Below are 21712 nucleotides of genomic sequence, written 5' to 3'. Positions count from 1 at the left end.
ACAATAAAACAGGAAAGATGAGAAATCTCTTCAAGAAAATTAGAGAACCAAGGAAACATTTCATGCAAAATGGGCACAATAAAGGAAAGAAATGGTATGGAACTAACAGAAGCAGAAGATATTAAGAAGCAGTAGCAAGAATACACAGAACTATACAAAAAGGGTCAACGATGAGATCCTTGGATGGCATCACCGACTCAATGGACGAGTTTGAGTAAGCGTCTGGGAGATGGTGAAGGACAAAGAAGCCTGGCGTGGTGCAGTCCATCTAGTCGCAAAGAGTCAGACGTGACTGAGTGACTGAACAACAAGTTTTGACTGGTGTGAAGTGGTACCTCATTGTAATTTTTATTTGCATTTCTCTTAATTAGCAGTACTGAGCATCTTTTCATGTGCTTATTGGCCATTTGTATGTCTTCTTTGGAGAAATGTCTATTTAGGTCTTCTGCTTTTCAATTGGGTTGTTTGTTTGTTATTAAGTTGTATGAGTTGTTTGTATATTTTGGAAGTTAATCCTGTCAGTTGCATCATTTGTGAATATTTTCTCCCAGTCTGTAGGTTATCTTTACATTCTGTTTAAGGTTTCCATTGCTGTAAAAAGCTTATAAGTTTGATTATGTCCCATTTGCTTATTTTTGCTTTTATCAATATTTACATTACCTTGGGAGATTGATCTAAGAAAACACTGGTAAAATTTGTCCGAGAATATCTGACCTATGTTCTCTTCTATGAGTTTTGTCATGTTGTGTATTACATTTAAGCCTTTTCAGCCATTTTGTGGTTTTTTTGTGTGTGTATTTTTGTGGGAAGATATGTTCTACTAATCTTCATTGATTTACTGTATATAAAGCAACTGGTTCTTGCACCAAGTTGTTGTTCAGTCGCTAAGTCATGTCTGACTCTTTGAAACCCCATGAACTTCAGCACGCCAGGCTGAGATGTACTTCACTATCTCCCTGAGTTTGTTCAGACTCATGTCCACTGAGTCAGTGATGCCATCCAACCATCTCATCCTCTGTCGTTCTCTTCTCCTCTTGCCCTCAATCTTTCCCAGCATCAGGGTCTTTTTCAACAAGTTCTACAAATCCTCATTCAATCTGTTTCCTTGCTACCTCTGACTTGTCTTTATTAGTATGTCCCTGTGCTCTCTGATCTAGCTACACTGCCCTCCTGAAGGGCTTCCTCGTTGGTGATAGCGGTAAAGAATCTGCCTTCCAATGGTGTAGGAGACACAGGAGACACGGATTCAATCTCTGAATTGGGAAGCTCTCCTGGTGGAGGAAACGGAAACCCAGTCCAGTATTCTTGCCTGGAGAATCCCATGGAAAGAGAAGTCTGGCAGGCTACAGTACATGGGGTTGCAAAGAGTTGGGCATGACTGAGTGTCGGTGCACACCCCCCTCAAACATTCCAGGCACCCATTTTCCTCAAAGCCTTCACATTTTCTGTCCCTACTCCTTGACATTACTCCTACAGACACCTGCTGGCTATTTGCCACACCTCCTTCAGATGTTTCCTTAATTTCTTTAATTGTCATTTTAGCAAAATCCCTCCTAATACCCTTCCTAAAACTGTAGTACCATCCTTGCTAACCCCCTTCCCTATCAGCTATTCTCTGTCCACACCAAACACATATTGCATATTTTATTTATTTTTCTGCTTTTTTGTCTCCTCTTCCTGCCTAGAGTCTAAACTCAATAAGTAGAAGTTTGGCTTTGTTTCTTTTTGCTGTGTTGTTTACTGCTGTTACCTCATTCCCCAGAGTGATAACTAGCAACTATTAGGAACTTATTAAATATTCACTGAATGAATGAAGCTTCATCTAAACTAAGGACTGAAAGATTAACTACACTAACTTGAAAGATTAACAGAAATTAGCAAAAGGCAGAAGTGGTAGGAGATAGGAAATAAGTGAGTTGCAGGAAATGGCAACCTACTCTAGTATTCTTGCCTGGAGAATCCCAAGGACAGAGGAGCCTGGTGGGCTGCTGTCTATGGGGTCACAGAGAGTCAGACACGACTGAAGTGACTTAGCAGCAGCAACAAGAATAGAAAATGGCTCTCCTTGTAGCTCAGTTGGTAAAGAGTCTGCCTACAGTGCAGAAGACTCAGGTTCAATTCCCAGGTCAGGAAGATCCCCTGGAGAAGGAAATGGCAACCCACTCCAGTATTCTTGCCTGGAGAACCCCATGGACAGAGGAGCCTAACAGGCTACAGTCCATGGGAGTGCAAGAGTCAGACATGACTTAGCGACTAAACCACCACCACCAGGCATAGAAAAACACAAGGAAATGGAAAGAAGCCTTAAACTTATCCCAGTTCAGTTCAGTTCAGTCGCTCAGTCATGTCCGACTCTTTGCGACCCCATGAATTGCAGCAAGCCAGGCCTCCCTGTCCATCACCAACTCCCGGAGTTCACTCAAACTCACATCCATCGAGTCAGTGATGCCATCCAGCCATCTCATCCTCTGTCGTCCCCTTCTCTTCCTGCCCCCAATCCCTCCCAGCATCAGAGTCTTTTCCAATGAATCAACTCTTCGCATGAGGTGGCCAAAGTACTGGAGTTTCAGCTTTAGCATCATTCCTTCCAAAGAACACCCAGATCTCCTTTAGAATGGACTGGTTGGATCTCCTTGCAGTGCAAGGGACTCTCAAGAGTCTTCTCCAACACCACAGTTCAAAAGCATCAATTCTTCGGCACTCAGCTTTCTTCACAGTCCAACTCTCACATCCGTACACGACTACTGGAAAAACCATAGCCTTGACTAGACAGACCTTTATGGCAAAATAATGTCTCTGGCCTTCTATTTATACTACCCATTCTCATTCTTTTCTTTTCAATGTGTTGAATTTAAAGTCACATTTCTTACTTTCCCCCCTAATCTTTCCCAGTTTTTTAAATCTATTTAAATTATAATGATACAGTTGTATATAACTAGGGCAAATTGTGCCTGAAAATGGTGGACATTGGATTCCTGTTTATAAGTTCAGGTAGTAAGACAAAGATGTGAAATCATTTCTGACCCAAAGTCAGAGGGTCATCATTCAATCCTCAACATCTAGATAGATATGTAGGAAATCATTTCAGTACACAATCCAAAAACTCAACTCTGTGCCAGTATTCAACTAATATCTTAAAGATCCTGAGCAGTAATTTGTAAGTTGAAATGGAGTCCTGCTCTCTGAACAAAACAGGTAAAATACCTCCTTCTGCTATGCAGGAGTTACTCCTACTAAAATCTTCAACAAAGGCAAAAAATCCCATTAATTAATTAATGGATTATTAAATTTACATTCTTGAAAAAAACACATGCTTTTCTACAAGTACCTATCTTCCAGCCATTCTGTGTCCTAGCTTTTATTTATTTATTTTTTTTTTGTTTTTTTTCCCCCAGCTCCAGGAGTACTGAGCAAAATTTATTGAAAATGTGTCTCATAAACTAAATGAAGAAGAGCCATTTTAGGCCAAAGGAAAAATGTGGATCTCTTTAACCTCCTTTAGAAAATTGTATCATGAAATCTGATATGAATTGCTTTATCTTTAAAGACACTCAGAACTGAGAATAAAGCCTTCATGGTGACCCTTGTTTAAAGGCGGTGCTCTTTGCCCTAAAGCTGGTGAGATAGTAATTGTCTAAGCAGTTTTTTCCTCAATCAGTAATGGAGAAGCACACACATTTAATTTGGTTTTGACAGGAAAAATGACAGCAGCAAATAGGCATTTTTTAAAGGTAAGGATTAAATCAGCCCTAAAACCAAAAGTAGCTATTTGTGGGTCAAATGTAGAACATTCAGCAAAGTTTCCTTTCTTTCACCCCTTTGCAAAAATAACAAAGAAAAAACCTAAGATTGTGTCATCAGTTAGGGCAAAATAAATGAATGCTTTCATTATTCTCTGAAGAAATTTATACTAGCAATTGGATAACCAGATTCAAGTGGTGCTCAAAAATAATATTCATTTTGTCTTTTTACAATTCGCCTTTATACAGTCCAATTCTTACATATTTCTTCCCAAACCATTTTTCCCAACGTAAGCAGCATCTGTCAAAAAAAAAAAAAAATCCCTACATTTGGTGGTGTATTTGGAATCTCTTTTTGCAAAGAGATTAAACTTCTCTAAAGGCTGACAGGCTCCAGAAACGTGAGGCCAAGAATAAAAATAATGGGTGGGAGAAACAGTCACGTGTTGACTTGCCAAAAACAATGAGTTTATAATAACTGCTATAATAACTGATTCAGTATATTTTTAGAAAGAGGAAATCAAGAGTGAAGGTGGCTATTACAGGTTAAACCTAAAGGGAAGGGAGAGAACTGCTATGGTTATAATGGGTAATATAAAAATCAGCTTATCTATCATCTCCCACAGTAATACTGTTTCGTATATTTCACTAGCACTCTTTTATCTTCTGATACGTGTAACAGTGGACGTTGTTAAGTTAGTGGACCTTCCCATTCACTTCAGTATAACTAGGTAGTAGTTTACTTCTACCTTCTACAAAGTCACCTTTGAATTATAATGTTTAAATACTCAGTTGAGCTTTTAGGACTTAATGAGACTTTTTTTAGAACCAGTGATGGGTCTGAAGGGATGCACGGTTTATCGTCACTCAGACCTCACTTGTCTATCGCCACCTCAGAGGGTCCTTTAATGTCTGAGCTGGCCTAAATAATCACTCAATAACTTTCTACCATGTTGTCATATTTTAATTCTGTAGGTATAAATTTTCTGTCAAAGTATTTCTGGTTCAATTCCTTCCCCCCCCCATACCTCAATGATGAGGTGCAAGCACACGTGCACATGTGCACACATACACACACAATAACATCAACCCCAGTCAGTCACTGCATTAGTCCCAGCACCAGCACAAAATCCTTCTAATCTAAGAGATTTCTTTACACAACTTAACATAACTGTTTCTATTATCAGTGATTTTTTTCCCCATCCATTCTTTCTGTTTCCATCTCTGAAACTCCTCTTAGAAGCACGATGGATCTGCCTGTGGACACGTCTCTATTTGCTCTAGATCAGATCTGATAACTGTGGGGCAAGGGCGGGTAAGCAGGACAACTCATTTTCTCAGGGCAAGGATCCCCTTTCACCTGGGTTTCATCAGCCTGCCTTCTTCTGGCCTAGAGTCCACTCTGTATGCTCCAAACTGAGGTCAGCTGTCACCACTGCCTGATGCCTCTTGACGGGGAAAAGTGGGAGAATCTGACCCAGACTGTCACTCCAAGTGCTGCTTGCCAATTCCTGTCCCCGGCAGTCACAGAGTCTGCTGTGCCTTCTGCCCACGGAGTCCTCCTGCCCCCGGTATCTGTCAGCTCCAGGCTTATGACACCCACCACTCACTTCTCTCCTCCACCACAACTTCTCTCTCCTGTGTGCATTTTGGACTGTGGTTTCTTTTGCCAACCTGATCTCATTTGCTTTCTACTTTCCCAGATTCTTACAACACATGTTCTAATCATCTTGTTCTTTTCTACACCTCCCAATAGTAACATTTGTGATCAGCTGCTGCTGTGTCTGAGCAGGTTAAAATGGTAAATTCCTTTCCCTAACCAAAAAAAAAGAAAAAAGAAAAACCAGTGAAGACCTGAAACACTCACTGTGAGAAATAAATGTGGGGACTGCCTAAGTAACTTACCCCAAATGCACTTGAGAGCTTCTCAAAATTTCACTTTACCATTAGGCTTTCACGCTACTCGGAATCAGTGTCTAAGTCATTTATACCATTAGACCAGCTAGATGACAGCAAGTTGTCAACAGATTTCTCAAGGATTTCTCCAAGGAACTAGAGACTTACAAGTGGGAGAAAGTGTCACTCCATCTGAATCCAACCATTACACCAATTGACCTGAAAGCTAGAAAGGTTCTGTTTCTCTAAGGAAAATAAAACAATTGAAAAGCTTGAGTATCCAATCAAACAAATTACATTTAACTCCCTAGGGGGCTACACCACTTGTGCTCAAACCAGAGTTTCAAAGGAATATCTATTCTAAAGGATAGGCTTAGCACAGACTACTGAAAAGGAGCAAAAAATAAAATGAATAAAACTGAAATACAATGGAACTGAGGAACTACATAGGCATAAAAGTACAATATTATTTTTAAATGTTACTATTAAATAACATTTTATATGAACTTGAATTCAAGCCCTGTCATTTAAAATTACACATTTATGGACTAAGAGGGGAATTGATAAAGAATTCCAGTTTTCAGGTTGTCATTAGTGATCAGCAAGAATAATTACTCTATTAATGAAATCTGCAGACAACACCCAATTGATAGGTACTGTGAAAGTCATTAAGAAACCAACCTAGAAGAAAATGCAAGAGGTTAGATTATTGGGCAGGAATGGGGTGGGAAATTTACTCTATTTAAAGGGAAGGTCATTCAGAACACACACTTTAAATAACTTCTTTTTCCAAGTAGCTGAAAATGTTTGAGTACTACTCACTACCTCCTATTTACTAGGCAGCAACACTGCTTCAGACAACAGACAAGATATAGAGCCAGAATCATGAAAAATAAAAAGATCAAAAATACCAAATGCAAAAGAAAGAAGTCCCAAGAAATGCGAAAGAAAGACACTCTATGTATTTTTTCCTTGACATGAAATGTGAAGAAAATGTATATAATTTTTAAGGAAACTCCAGCTATCTTCTGGGCTATAACAGAATTCAAAAGGCTGAGTGTGAATACATCTGTGAAGAACAAAGGATACTGTAGAATTTGGCGTGAGACAATTGTGAGGGACAAAAAAAGAGAACCACTAGTTTAAGTTGTACCATGTGTTGTTGTTGTTGTTGTTTTGACTGATTAGAGATAGGACAGCGGTGAGTGATACAATCACCATCATTGGAAAAGACTACAAAGATATCAACAATCATCTGAAAGAGAATTTTGTTAAAGATAAAGAGGAGATTTATGTAGAATTTAGCAAAGTTGTGTCCATTCATCATTTAAAAAATATATTGAGGTTTTCAGTCTATCATATATGTTTTTCTCAATACCATCATTCTTTACCAAACTAACTCAATTCCATTTGTTTGCACAGTTTCTTATATTAAACATCCACTATGCAGACATTTTGCTACGTTCTTTACACACATAAATGAAGAAAGTATTTGCCTTCAACAAATTCAAAATCTACTTATAAAAATCTACCTATAAATGTCTAATAAAATCTACCTGTATAAAAAATATTGTACAGTAAATAGGAAAAAAATGCCATAGGAGCACAGAAGAGAAAAGGGAAAAGAGATTTAGCATGCTTTTTACAAAGGAATTTGCATTTGTGCTGGTCCCCTAAAATATGTGTACAAAGGAACTAGAGGTTAGTTCTAGAGGAAGAAAGGTGCAGGGCAGAAGCAACTATGAGTGAAGGCAAGCAGGAAGAACATGGACGAAAGGACCATTTTCAGAGACTCAGGAAACACTGCAATTAAAGGTCAAGATACTTAGAAGGACAATAAGGCTACAGATCGACAATCTAAAACACTGTAAAAGGGTCTTGACAGAGTTGCTAAGAGGAGAACTTAGGGAGCATAGAGTTTCTTTAGACATGTAATCACATTTGTATTTTAGAAAGAAAACAGTTTTCACTATGGAGGTTGTTTTGAAGACAGAGAGATTGAAAACACTAGGGGTAGGGGGTGGGACCCCACTCCAGTCCTCTTGCCTGGAAAATCCCATGGATGGAGGAGCCTGGTGGGCTGCAGTCCATGGGGTCGCGAAGAGTCACACACGACTGAGTGACTTCACTTTCACTTTTCACTTTCATGCATTGGAGAAGGAAACGGCAACCCACTCCAGTGTTCTTGCCTGGAGAATCCCAGGGACAGGGGGGCCTGGTGGGCTGCCGTCTATGGGGTCACACAGAGTTGGACACGACTGAAGCGACTTAGCAGCAGCAGCAGCAGGGGGTGGGAAGTAGGACAGTGGGGAGTAGAAAATAATTGTAATACACAAGCCAAGCATTAAGGAAGGCTCCTATCTGTAACTCCTACTTGCAAAGCTAGTTGTGAAGAACACTGTTCAAAACTTTAAGGTCATCTTTAGTGCTCCTCCAAACTTCACAATTATTAATGAAGTCTTTCCAGTTTTTTGCTGTTTTTGCCTCATAAACCTGTTTTTGCCTCATAAACCTGTTTTTGCCCTTCATTTTTTTCCTGCTACATATTCAAGAATCCATCAATACCTCTCATCTATATCTTCATCAGTTCATTTCAGTAACTCAGTCATGTCCAACTCTTTATGACCCCATGGACTGCCACACGCCAGGCTTCCCTGTCAATCACCAACTCTGGAATTTACTCAAACTCTTTCCATTGAGTCAGTGATGCCATCTGACCATCTCATCCTCTGTTGTCCCCTTCTCCTCCTGCCTTCAATCTTTCCCAGCATCTGGGTCTTTTCCAATGAGTCCATTCTTTGCATGAGGTGTCCAAAGTATTGGAGTTTCAGCTTCAGCATCAGTCTTTCCAATGAATATTCAGGACTGATTTTCTTTAGAATGGACTGGTTGGATCTCCTTGCAGTCCAAGGGACTCTCAAGAGTCTTCTCCATAGAAAAAGAAATTAAGGAAACAATTCCATTCACCATTGCAAAGAAAAGAATAAAATACTTAGGAATATATCTACCTAAAGAAACTAAAGACCTATATATAGAAAACTATAAAACACTGGTGAAAGAAATCAAAGAGGACACTAATAGATGGAGAAATATACCATGTTCATGGATCAGAAGAATCAATATAGTGAAAATGAGTATACTACCCAAAGCAATCTACAGATTCAATGTAATCCCTATCAAGCTACCAACGGTATTTTTCACAGAACTAGAACAATTAATTTCACAGTTTGTATGGAAATACAAAAAACCTCGAATAGCCAAAGCAATCTTGAGAAAGAAGAATGGAACTGGAGGAATCAACCTGCCTGACTTCAGGCTCTACTACAAAGCCACAGTCATCAAGACAGTATGGTACTGGCACAAAGACAGAAATATAGATCAATGGAACAAAATAGAAAACCCAGAGATAAATCCACACACCTATGGAGACCTTATCTTCGACAAAGGAGGCAAGAATATACAATGGATTAAAGACAATCACTTTAACAAGTGGTGCTGGGAAACCTGGTCAACCACTTGTGAAAGAATGAAACTAGAACACTTTCTAACACCATACACAAAAATAAACTCAAAATGGATTAAATATCTAAATGTAAGACCAGAAACTATAAAACTCCTAGAGGAGAACATAGGCAAAACACTCCCTGACATACATCACAGCAAGATCCTCTATGACCCACCTCCCAGAATATTGGAAATAAAAGCAAAAATAAACAAATAGGATCTAATTTAAATTAAAAGCTTCTGAACAACAAAGGAAACTATAAGCAAGGTGAAAAGACAGCCTTCGGAATGGGAGAAAATAATAGCAAATGAAGCAACTGACAAACAACTAATCTCAAAAATATACAAGCAACTCCTGCAGCTCAATTCCAGAAAAATAAATGACCCAATCAAAAAATGGGCCAAAGGACTAAACAGACATTTCTCCAAAGAAGACATACAGATGGCTAACAAACACATTAAAAGATGCTCAACATCACTCATTATCAGAGAAATGCAAACCAAAACCACAATGAGGTACCATTTCACAACAGTCAGAATGGCTGCGATCCAAAAGTCTACAAGCAATAAATGCTGGACAGGGTGTGGAGAAAAGGGAACCCTCTTATACTGTTGGTGGGATTGCAAACTAGTACAGCCACTATGGAGAACAGTATGGAGATTCCTTAAAAAAACTGGAAATAGAACTGCCTTCAGTTCAGTTCAGTTCAGTTCAGTTCAGTTCAGTTCATTTGCTCAGTCGTGTCCAACTCTTTGCGATCCCATGAATCGCAGCACGCCAGGCCTCCCTGTTCATCACCATCTCCTGGGGTTCGCTCAGACTCATGTCCATCGAATCCGTGATGCCATCCAGCCATCTCATCCTCTGTCGTCCTCTTCTCCTCCTGCCCCCAATCCCTCCCAGCATCAGAGTCTTTTCCAATGAGTCAACTCTTCGCATGAGGTGGCCAAAGTACTGGAGTTTCAGCTTTAGCATCATTCCTTCCAAAGAAATCCCAGGGTTGATCTCCTTCAGAATGGACTGGTTGGATGTCCTTGCAGTCCAAAGGACTCTCAAGAGTCTTCTCCAACACCACAGTTCAAATGCATCAATTCCTTGGTGCTCAGCCTTCTTCACAGTCTAACTCTCACATCCATACATGACCACAGGAAAAACCATAGCCTTGACTAGACGGAACTTAGTTGGCAAAGTAATGTCTCTGCTTTTGAATATGCTATCTAGTTTGGTCATAACTTTTCTTCCAAGGAGTAAGTGTCTTTTAATTTCATGGCTGCAGTCACCATCTGCAGTGATTTTGAAGCCCCAAAAAATCAAGTCTGACACTGTTTCCACTGTTTCCCCATCTATTTCCCATGAAGTGATGGGACCAGATGCCATGATCTTCGTTTTCTGAATGTTGAGCTTTAAGCCAACTTTTTCACTCTCCTCTTTCACTTTCATCAAGAGGCTTTTTAGCTCCTCTTCACTTTCTGCCATAAGGGTGGTGTCATCTGCATATCTGAGGTTATTGATATTTCTCCCGGCAATCTTGATTCCAGCTTGTGTTTCTTCCAGTCCAGTGTTTCTCATGATGTACTCTGCATAGAAGTTAAATAAGCAGGGTGACAAAGCCTTGACGTACTCCTTTTCCTATTTGGAACCAGTCTGTTGTTCCATGTCCAGTTCTAACTGTTACTTCCTGACCTGCATGCAGATTTCTCAAGAGGCAGGTCAGGTGGTCTGGTATTTGCATCTCTTTCAGAATTTTCCACAGTTTATTGTGATCCACACAGTCAAAGGCTTTGGCATAGTCAATAAAGCAGAAATAGATGTTTTTCTGGAACTCTCTTGCCTTTTCCATGATCCAGCGGATGTTGGCAATTTGATCTCTGGTTCCTCTGCATTTTCTAAAACCAGCTTGAACATCAGGGAGTTCACGGTTCACGTATTGCTGAACCCTGGCTTGGAGAATTTTGAGCATTACTTTACTAGCATGCGAGATGAGTGCAATTGTGTGGTAGTTTGAGCATTCTTTGGCATTGCCTTTCTTTGGGATTGGAGTGAAAACTGACCTTTTTCAGTCCTGTGGCCACTGCTGAGTTTTCCACATTTGCTGGCATATTGAGTGCAGCACTTTCACAGCATCATCTTTCAGGATTTAAAACAGCTCAACTGGAATTCCATCACCTCCACTAGCTTTGTTTGTAGTGATGCTTTCTAAGGCCCACTTGACTTCAGTTTCCAAGATGTCTGGCTCTAGATGAGTGATCACATCATCATGATTATCTGGGTCGTGAAGATCTTTTTTGTACAGTTCTTCCGTGTATTCTTGCCACCTCTTCTTATGACCCAGCAATCTCACTGCTGGGCATACACACCAAGGAAACCAGAATTGAAAGAGACACATGTACCCCAGTGTTCATCGCAGCACTGTTTATAATAGCCAGGACCTGGAAACAACCTAGATGTCCATCAGCAGATGAATGGATAAGAAAGCTGTGGTACATATACACAATGGAGTATTACTCAGTCATTAAAAAGAATACATTTGAATCAGTTCTAATGAGGTGGTTGAAACTGGAGCCGATTACACAGAGTGAAGTAAGCCAGAAAGAAAAACACCAATACAGTATACTAACACATATATATGGAATTTAGAAAAATGGTAATGATAACCCTGTATGTGAGACAGCAAAAGAAACACAGATGTAAAGAACAGTCTTTTGGACTCTGTGGGAGAGGGAGAGGGTGGGATGATTTGGGAGAATGGCATTTAAACATGTATAATATCATATAAGAAACGAATCACCAGTCCAGGTTCAATGCAGGATACAGGATGCTCGGGGATGGTGCACTGGGATGACCCAGAGGGATGGTACAGGGCAGGGGGGGTGGGGGGGGGAGAGAAGGGTTCAGGATGGGGAACATGTGTACACCCATGGTAGATTCATGTTGATGTATGGCAAAACTAATACAATATTGTAAAGTAATTAGCCTCCAATTAAAATAAATAAATTTAAATTTAAAAAAGTCTTCTCCAACACCACAGTTCAAAAACATCAAGTCTTTAGTGTTCGGCTTTCTTTATAGTCCAAGTCTCACATCCATACATGACTGCTGGAAAAACCATAGCTTTGATCAGACAGACCTTTGTTGGCATAGTAATGCCTCTGCTTTTTAATATGCCGACTAGGTTGGTCATAGCTTTTCTTCCAAAGAACAAGCATCTTGGTTTTAATTTCATGGCTGCAGTCACAATCTGCAGTGATTTTGGAGCCCAAGAAAACAAAGTCTGTCACTGTCTCCACTGTTTCCCCATCTATTTGCCATGAAGTGATGGGACCAGATGCCATAATCTTTGTTTTTTCTTTAAATGCTGAGTTTTAAGCCAGATTTTTCACTCTCCTCTAGCTTCCAAACTGATTGTCCTGTTTTCCAAATCTCTTCACTCCAACACTGGATTATGTCATCATTCATTCACTCACTCTATTCATTTACTCATAAAATATTTGAAAACTGACCACATTCAGACATGATGTCAAGCCCTGAAGGAAGTATCAGTGAATATGGTACCATCTCTGACATAAAGTTTCCTGGTCTAGTTGGGAACACAAATGCAGAGCATTAATTGTGAGGATTTCACAGAAATACTAAGCATATCTCTTTCAGGGTTTGCGATAAGAAAAGATTTCCAAAAGAATCTGAAACCTCCTGAGTTAAAGGAGAAGTAGGGTTAATCTGAATAAACAGTTGTGGTAGAGACAGAGTAAAGGGACAAAGTATGTAATTAAATAGTTAATCCCACTAGGGGATTTTAAGTAAAGGAAAAAGTATGGAAGACCCCTGTAAGTTAATGATTACTTAAGAAAGTAGATTTGCTTAACCACAAAACCAAGCAGGCTTGCTTAGCAATAAAACCATGTAACAGAATCATGAGACATGCCCCAGAACAATAAAATAATGGTGGCATGACACCCACATCCTACCCAGGAACTCAGTAAGTCAGTGACCCCTAAGACATGCTCTCTGCACACTTAAAAAACAATAATTTTGGAAAGGTGACATTTCAAAGAGAAAGACCCTCATTATGTTGAGACCTGAAATAATTTTTTCATAGCACCAAGGCAGTTCTATCTTGATCATGGAGGGACTAGAAAATTTCCCCACCTGACATGGAGGAGGAGTTAATGATGGAAGCATAACATCTACTCAAAAAATGAGGAAGAAAATATTATTTTCCCTCTAACCTACTTTGCCTTTGATTATAAAACTATAGCTCACTAAGTCCTTGGGATACAACACCATCTCACCCACCTGTTTGTAAGCCTCACAAGCATCCTGTTCTAATAAATCACTTATCTATCACATTGCCTCTCACTGAATTCTTTCTGCATGGAGACATAAAGAACCAGAGCTCCTTGGAGTCCCCTGAAATGCCAATGAGTATTTTTAGCAGGAGGAAAGTAGTCCTCCCATAGTCAAGAAGTTCTGTGGTTTTACAAATGCAAAAAACACTGATGCAGAGTTCAGCATCACTGAAATGAAAGGTACACAGGGAGGATTTACAGGACATGAGGCTGTGTAGCTGTTGCAGCTAACTCATGAACATCTTTGAGCTCATCATTGAGCATCTGTGTTTCATGCTAAGGTATCTTAAAAGTTGGAAGAAAAATAATTGAACTATGAAAGATCACTGACAGCATGATGACAATATAAACCTAGGATTTATAGATTTTGTAATCATGAGTATGGGGTTTCCCTGGTGGCTCCGTGGTAAAGAATCTGCCTGCCAATGCAAAAGAGTCAGGCACAAATTAGCGACTAAACAACAACAGTCATGAGTATAGAACTAGTTCCAGAGTTAGTCCTGGTTGTGAATAAGGTCTCCCAGTGGGTGTGTGTGAGATGAAAAGTGAATACAGTTAAGCAAGTGGCTGTGGAAATACCAAAATAAAGAGCCTGTGTGGAAGAAGAGCTCTTGAAGAAGAGGCATGAGGCGAACAGAATATACTGACAGATGAATAGACATTAGAGTATATGCATCCCCTTATTTGGGCTTTGCTGATAGCTCAGTTGGTAAAGAATGAGCCTGCAATACAGGAGATCCCAGTTCAATTCTTGGGTTGGGAAGATCCGCTGGAGAAGGGATAGGCTACTCACTCCAGCATTCTTGGGCTTTCCTTGTGGCTCAGCTGGTAAAGAAGCCACCTGCAATGTGGGAGACCTGGGTTCAATCTCTGGGTTGGGAAGATCCCCTGGAGAAGGAAAAGGCTACCCATCCTCTTATTTTACTTGTTTACTGCTTATTTAACTTATATGCAGAGTACATCATGAGAAATGCGGGACTGCATGAAGCACAAGCTGGAATCAAGATTGCCAGGAGAAATATTAATAACCTCAGATATGCAGATAACACCACCCTTATGGCAGAAAGTAAAGAAGAACTGAAGAGCCTCTTGATGAAATTGAGAGAGGAGAGTGAAAAAGTTGGCTTAAAACTCAACATTCAGAAAACTAAGATCATGGCATCTGGTCCCATCACTTCATGGCAAATGGATGGGGAAACAATGGAAACACTGACAGACTTTATTTTCTTGGGCTCCAAAATCATTGCAGCTGGTGACTGCAGCCATGAAATTAAAAGACACTTGCTCCTTGGAAGAAAAGCTATGACCAACCTAGAGAGCACATTAAAAGGCAAAGACATTACTTTGCCAACAAAGGTCCATCTAGTCAAAGCTATGTTTTTTCCAGTAGTCATGTATGGATGTGAGAGTTGTACCATAAAGAAGACGAAGACTGAGCACTGAAGAATTGATGCTTTGGAACTGTGGTGTTGGAGAAGACTCTTGAGAGTCCCTTGGACTGAAGAAGATCCAACCAGTCCATCCTAATGAAAATCAGTCCTGAATATTCATTGGAAGGACATGCTAAAGCTGAAGCTCCAATACTTTGGCCACCTGATGTGAAGAATGGACTCATTGGAAAAGACCCTGATGCTGGGAAAGATTGAAGGCAGGAGGAGAAGGGGATGACAGAGGATGAGATGGTTGGAAGGCATCACCAACTCAATGGACATGAGTTTGAGTAAACTCCAGGAGTTGGTGATAGATAAGGAGGCCTGAAATGCTGCAGTCCGTGGGGTCACAAAGAGTCAGACACAACTGAGCAACCCAACTGAACTGATTTTACTTGCATATAAATGAAAGAAAGTAATCTTATAGGATGGAAGCCTGAAAAAACAAATAAGATATAAAGCCAAAGACATATGAGAGACTAGCATTTAGTGACTATAAAGATGTTCTGAATATTCAGATAAGAGAAGTTTACTTTTCAGAAAAATAAAGATTAATTAATACCATGGTACATGTTTTTTGAACAGGGACTTTAAAGATAAAGAAGGAAACCTGTTAGTATTCCCACCCCAAACACACACAGAACATGGACAGTGAAAAATAATTCTCAAACTTTTCTCAGATTTCTCTTCAGAAACATGATGTGGTATATTAAAGGCTCAGAAATGAAAGAATATGAAAAGAAGCTCATTCTCATCCAAGCCATTGTTCATAAATACAGGCCTTGGATATGCCCAACTCTATAAGGATTCTAAAGGCACACCACCAGCCATGTTCCCTTTTGGAAAACAAATACTCTCACCAAAGAGAAAGCTCAATTCAAATGAAGAAATTAGATAAATTACAAAAGGATGCTCAACGAGTATTGAATCCATTTAAACCTATTACTTTTAAATAACAGCTATGAAATGTTAGACTAATCCTTGAAATAAAAGTAACATCATCTAATTATAATGATTTTGCTATAATTTATTGGGATAAGAATCTTTATTTATTCTAAGAAAAACTAGACTGTGGCAAGAGGAAAAAAAAGAGTTGTGAAAGCAGAGGTATGATTACTCTCTTACTTTCCTATGAGAGTTGATAGATTGATGCCTGAAATTCATGACTTGAGAAACATAGCCTTAAATTATTTTTACACATGGCTTTTAAAAATAATCACTAGCATAAATAAAATTAGATTTAATTCCTCCCAAATTACTATAGCTGTAGTATTAGTCACTCAGTCTTGTCCAGCTCTTTGTGACCTCATGGACTGTAGTCCACTAGCCTCCTCTGTCCATGGGATTTCCCAGGCAAGAATACTGCAGTGGGTTGCCAGTGCCTTCTCTAGGGAATCTTCCCAACCTGAGGATTAATCCCAGGTCTCCCACATTGCAGGCAGATTCTTTACCATCTGAACCAAACAATTACTAATACATTAAGATTTCTTAGTAGTCAATTAAAAAGCAAACCCCTTAATTTAAAAAAAAAGCAAGAAGCAATGTACAGGGATTACTCAAAAAAAAAAAAAATACATGTGGTTGATCAATAAGTAGCCATTGCACAGAAGGTGAGACATGTACAAGTTAGGGTAAGAAATGCAAAATGGAACAAAAATGCACTAATCTTGTTTTGCCCATCAGACTGGGGAAAATGAAATAAGTAATTCCCTGTATTGACAAGAATTTAAAGAACAGGCACTCTGATTCACTTTTGGTAGGAGTCTGCATTAGTCAAACATTTTCTGAAGGCAATTTGTCAATATGTGTCAAAAATAAAATTATGTACACCCTTTGAGTCAAAAACTGCACCTCTGTAATTGACCCTAAGGTTGCACTGAGAAACCACCTCCAGCTGGAAATCATTTAATCAGTCTACACACCTGTTTTTCTTTGGTATTACCCATCAGTCTATACACAGGCAGTAACAAGGAAGTCTGATTAATAATTTAAGACTAGGGTATTTGGAGGCAAGAGAAGGAAAAGGGGACATGAAATAAAAGAAATGGTTAAAAGACTAGTGAAATCATGTTCTTTGTGGCCTAGGCTAGAAGTAGAGGAAGTGAATCCAGATGAGACTTGATAGACTCAGACAAAAACAAGGGTCCAGAGGCTTAACTTAGGTTTGTAGTTAAACGTTATCATTCAGGACAGATAGGACATCAGAGAGAGGGCTGTTAGTGTTGATTGAGTGAGTGGGGGTGGTAAAGAGGAGAGGAAGTGAGGTTACATGATTATTGAGCATAAGATGATGCTGAGAAAAAGATGTTGAGAAACCCTAACAGTTAGGGCTGATATTTTATTGTGTTGATAGGGAGGTTGTCCCAGATTCCATGTGTGCAAAAAAATGAGGCAGGTATTGAAGAAAGTTATGTGCTTAATTAACATAAACTTAAATGTACTGTTTCTTTCCAATGTGAGATTAAGAAAATACAATGTCAATCTTTATATCTTCATATATATACATATACATATATATTATATATATATATATCTTCATACCTGCCCCAGCACTGAGATGGATGAAAAGCAGGTGAATGAGCACCCTCCACTTGAAAGGCACAAGAGACAGGTCCTCCAGGGAGGGAATTAAGTGTTTATAAGGACAGGATTTTGAAGAACTGTTGATAAGAGGCTGAAAGTATAGATAAAGTAGCTGGGTTATAAGCTACTGTAAAATGAAAATGTTGAAGATGAAAATAAAGAAAGGAAGGACAGAGAAATAATGGCCTGAGAACATGGGAAAAGACACATAATTGATGGGCATGAGTAATAACAAAAGATGGCAGGGCTCTTGGACCCTGCGGACTTAACTAGTCCATATTCTACTGGAATTCTGGGGTGAAGGTGGCTCTGTGCTGGCAGGTTGGCGGAGGGAGAGAGTGATAGACTGAAATTAGAAAATATAGGCTATTATATATAGAATGTATAAACAACAAGGTCCTACTGTATAGCACAGAGATCTATATGCAATATCCCATGATAAACCATAATGGAAGGAATATTTTAAGAGAATGTGTATACATATATATATATATATAAAACTGAATCACTTTACTTTGCTGTACAGCAGAAGTTAACACAACTCTGTAAATCAACTATATTTCAATACGTAAAATAAAGGGCAACCAATTCCTTTGTTCAAAATTGCCTTTTGTTTCCACTTAATTATTGAATGGTTTTCCCAACTTCTTTCAAGTTTCCATCATCTACCACTCAAAATGCTTCAGGATTTCATCTTATTGTGTCTTACACAAAGCCTACTCAAGACAAACTTGACCAGTCACTCTAAGCGTTACATGAATACACTGAACTCTGCGCTTTTCCATGTCCCTGTCCAAAATCCAGAATTCTCTTCCCATTTCTACCTCTTGAAAACTTTTCAATCCTCATGGTCCAGGTTAAATTCACTATGATCTATGAAATTTCAGGAGAAAACACAACTCCAACAACTCTAACCACTTGTATTTATTACTCTATCAGTGTTACAGTCACCAGTGTTTACATTTTACGTCTTCTAATAAGTTCGTGTTGTTGTTCAGTGCTCAGTCCTGTCTGACTCTTTGTGACCCCATGGACTGCAGCATGCCAGGCTTCTCTGTCCTTCACCTCTCTCAGAGCTTGCTCAAACTCATGTCCATTGAGTCGGTGATGCCATCCAACCATCTCATCCTCTGTCATCCCCTTCTCCTCCTGCCTTCAATCTTTCCCAGCATCAGGGTCTTTTCCAGTGTGTCAGCTCTTCTCATCAGGGGGTCAAAGTATTGGAGCTTCAGCTTCAGCATCAGTCCTTCCAATGAATATTCAGGGTTGATTTCCTTTAGGATTGACTGGTTTGATCTCCTTGTGTACAAGGGACTCTCAAGAGTCTTCCTCAACACGACAGTTTGAAAGCATCAGTTCTTTGGTCCTCAGACTTCTTTATGGTTCAACTCTCACATCCATACATGACTACTGGAAAAACCATAGCTTTGATGGAAAAACCATAGCTTTGACTATATGAACCTTTGTTGGCAAAGTAATGTCTCTGCTTTTTAATATGCTGTCTAGGTCTGTCATAGCTTTTCTTCCAAGGAGGAAGCATCTTTTAAATTCATGGCTGCAGTTACCAGCTGCGATGATCTTGGAGCCCAAGAAAATAAAGTCTGTCAGTGTTTCCATTGTTTCCCCATCCATTTGCCATGAAGTGATGGGACCAGATGCCATGATCTTCGGTTTTTGAATGTTGAGTTTTAAGCCAGTTTTTTCATTCTCCTCTTTCACCTTCATCAAGAGGCTCTTTAGTCCTTTTAGCAAGATTCTATTTAGTTGATTTTTGTCACTTCCAAAACATCTATACAGTATCTTTTGTGCATATGTGCTAAGTTGCTTCAGTCCTGTCCAACTCTTTCTGACCTAGTAGACCATTGCCTGCCAGGCTCCTCTGTGCATGGGATTCTCCAGGCAAGAATACTACAGTGGGCTGCCATTTCCTTCTACAAGGGATCTTTCCAGCCTAGGGACTGAATCTGTGTCTCATGTCTACTGTGTTGGGAGGTGGGTTCTTTACCACTAGTACCACCTGGAAGCCCACGGTGTCTCTTACACAGAATTTAATTTGAAAAATAAATTAAAGTGAACAGCAGTCACAACAGAATATGAGTCATCAAAAGGAATAAAAACTCTTGACTTTGTTCATGCGTTAGCTTTGTGGGCAGAGCTTAAATACCAACTCTACCCACCCATTTAGCCTCTCAGACTTTGAAAATTTTGACATAGGACAGCTTGAAAATCCTCACAGGTTGTAAAGGGATTTTGAAGTAAGGCAGGAGGAATTACTTCAAAAAAAAAAACAAAACATAATTACCTTGTAAAAAGGAGAAAATCCAGGGTATGAAGGACCCAGAATGTGTATAAACTTTGTACTTCTATAAATATAAGATGTAATTTGGAAAAGACAAAAATAATCTGAATATGAGAAACACTTATAAAACTAATGTCAACTGGATAAAGAAAATGGTTACAAGGAAAATGGTTGAAGACATCACTTAGAATACCCAAACCTGGTTTTCCTAAGCCACAGAGTAGTAAACTTCAATGACAATAACATTCTGGCAGTCAAACTACAGAATCCATTGTTAACAATTTAGTTTCCATTTTCACATTTGAGTCTGGTGTAGCTGACCTGACAAAAAAAAAAGTCTTCAATAGAGACCAAATTTTTTTGTGTGGGTTATTCCATGAAAGTTACTTTACTACCCAAGCTTAATATTCTGGCATTCAGACAATTTTTCAGATGCTGAGCATTTCATATTATTAGACAGGAAGAATCTGGGTATAAAAATGGTTTTAATACATTGCATACTCCCCAGGTGGGCCAAAGTGCTTTACAAATTAATGAGGTAGCTACTGGCTATGTGGTAACTTCAGTAGACAAACACAGACTCTGTTAAGAACTCAGTAATACCCTTTACAGATCCTCAAATGTAAAAATCTATTTTAAAGCAACACTTCCAAAGTGTCACTGGGTCTTTAATGCTCTGTGCCACCAAAGATAGAAATAAAGGACCTTATTTTAACATTTAACCTGCGAGGACATCTTTACCTGCCCTCCCTCCTCCCCCGACTGTGACACCATCTGAATTCAGTATGAGGCAAAATTCTGGTATGGGAATTCAACTCAGATATCTCGCTGAAGAGCATCAGGCTCTCCTGACCTCCCAACCTTCCCTTTGTCTGAACCTCCTGAGAATCAGGTAGATGTCAAAACATAACGAGTTTCCTCTGGAAGAGCGTTATTGGAAGGGGGAATATTCCTTGCCAGGGACTGACTACATTCTGCCAAGATCCAGTGACATAGCTGTTTAAAATAAAAATCAACAAATTCCTATAAATTTAATTTAGTGAGTTTAACTATAACTATTATTTTCTTAAAAAAAGAAAAATCTAGCTTTCAAGACAAAGGTGACTTCAATTTGGGAAGTCAGTGAAAACAAGTATCTGGTGAGAAATGATGCTTTTTGCCATAAAGGAGATGGTTTCAACGTTCTTTCTTCAGAGATCATTTTAAAGGGAACCTTTAAGGATTTTTAAGGGAACCTTTAAGGATTTTTAAGGGAGCCTCAAGGATTTTATTTTTGTCTGGTAATCCACTAAGCTTCTGTGTTTGGCTAAATTTATGCTGCCTTTTGGCTATTGCTGCCAGTAATCAACTTTATTGTTTTGTAGTTTTAGGGGAAAAAAAAGTATTTTCCATTCTTTGTATTTTAATGTTTTGACTTAAAATGGAAACTGCAAATGCAAAGGTACGCCAGGTGAGTTAAGATTCAGAAGATGAGTGTTTTTGTTGGGCATAGTGAACAGGAAAACAGCTCACTTTGTACATAAAAGCAGTTTTTTACACATGTCATGAGGCATTTGCACAGGGTCTTGTTCTCAGTCAGACCAAAATGCAAATGCCATGTTAACAGAGGGAGGAATCAAAGAATGACACTGGAGGACAAGCCAGAATCACGATTTATCTGCAGAGCACTCTGCAGTCCGATGGCAACTTCTAAGCTGCTGACACCCCTGGCTGAGGTTCCTGCCAAGGAAGCTCCTGCTGCTCTTCTGTGAGGAAATTCCCGCCTTCCTCTTTCCCTAACTTATTATGCAGGTCTCTCCTTGCCTCCCCCTAGGTATTCGTCAAACAATCAAAGAGGTATTGGTATCCTTTATTTAAAGACAAATCAGTTTTAATTTTATATGACAAATTTTCACAAAGCTATTTATAATTGC

At 39.3% G+C, this 21712-nt stretch overlaps 1 protein-coding gene across 1 annotated transcript in view; it reads right to left on the bottom strand.

Annotated features, from left to right (window-relative positions):
* The window catches only part of USH2A (usherin), a 922740-nt gene that overhangs the window by 863848 nt on the left and 37180 nt on the right, over positions 1–21712 (bottom strand). The gene's annotated exons all lie outside the window — the stretch shown is intronic.

This window comes from Oryx dammah, unplaced genomic scaffold (assembly GCF_014754425.2).
Source record: "Oryx dammah isolate SB20612 unplaced genomic scaffold, SCBI_Odam_1.1 HiC_scaffold_21, whole genome shotgun sequence".
NCBI lineage: Eukaryota > Metazoa > Chordata > Mammalia > Artiodactyla > Bovidae > Oryx > Oryx dammah.
This window is presented reverse-complemented; position numbering and strand designations above follow the sequence as displayed.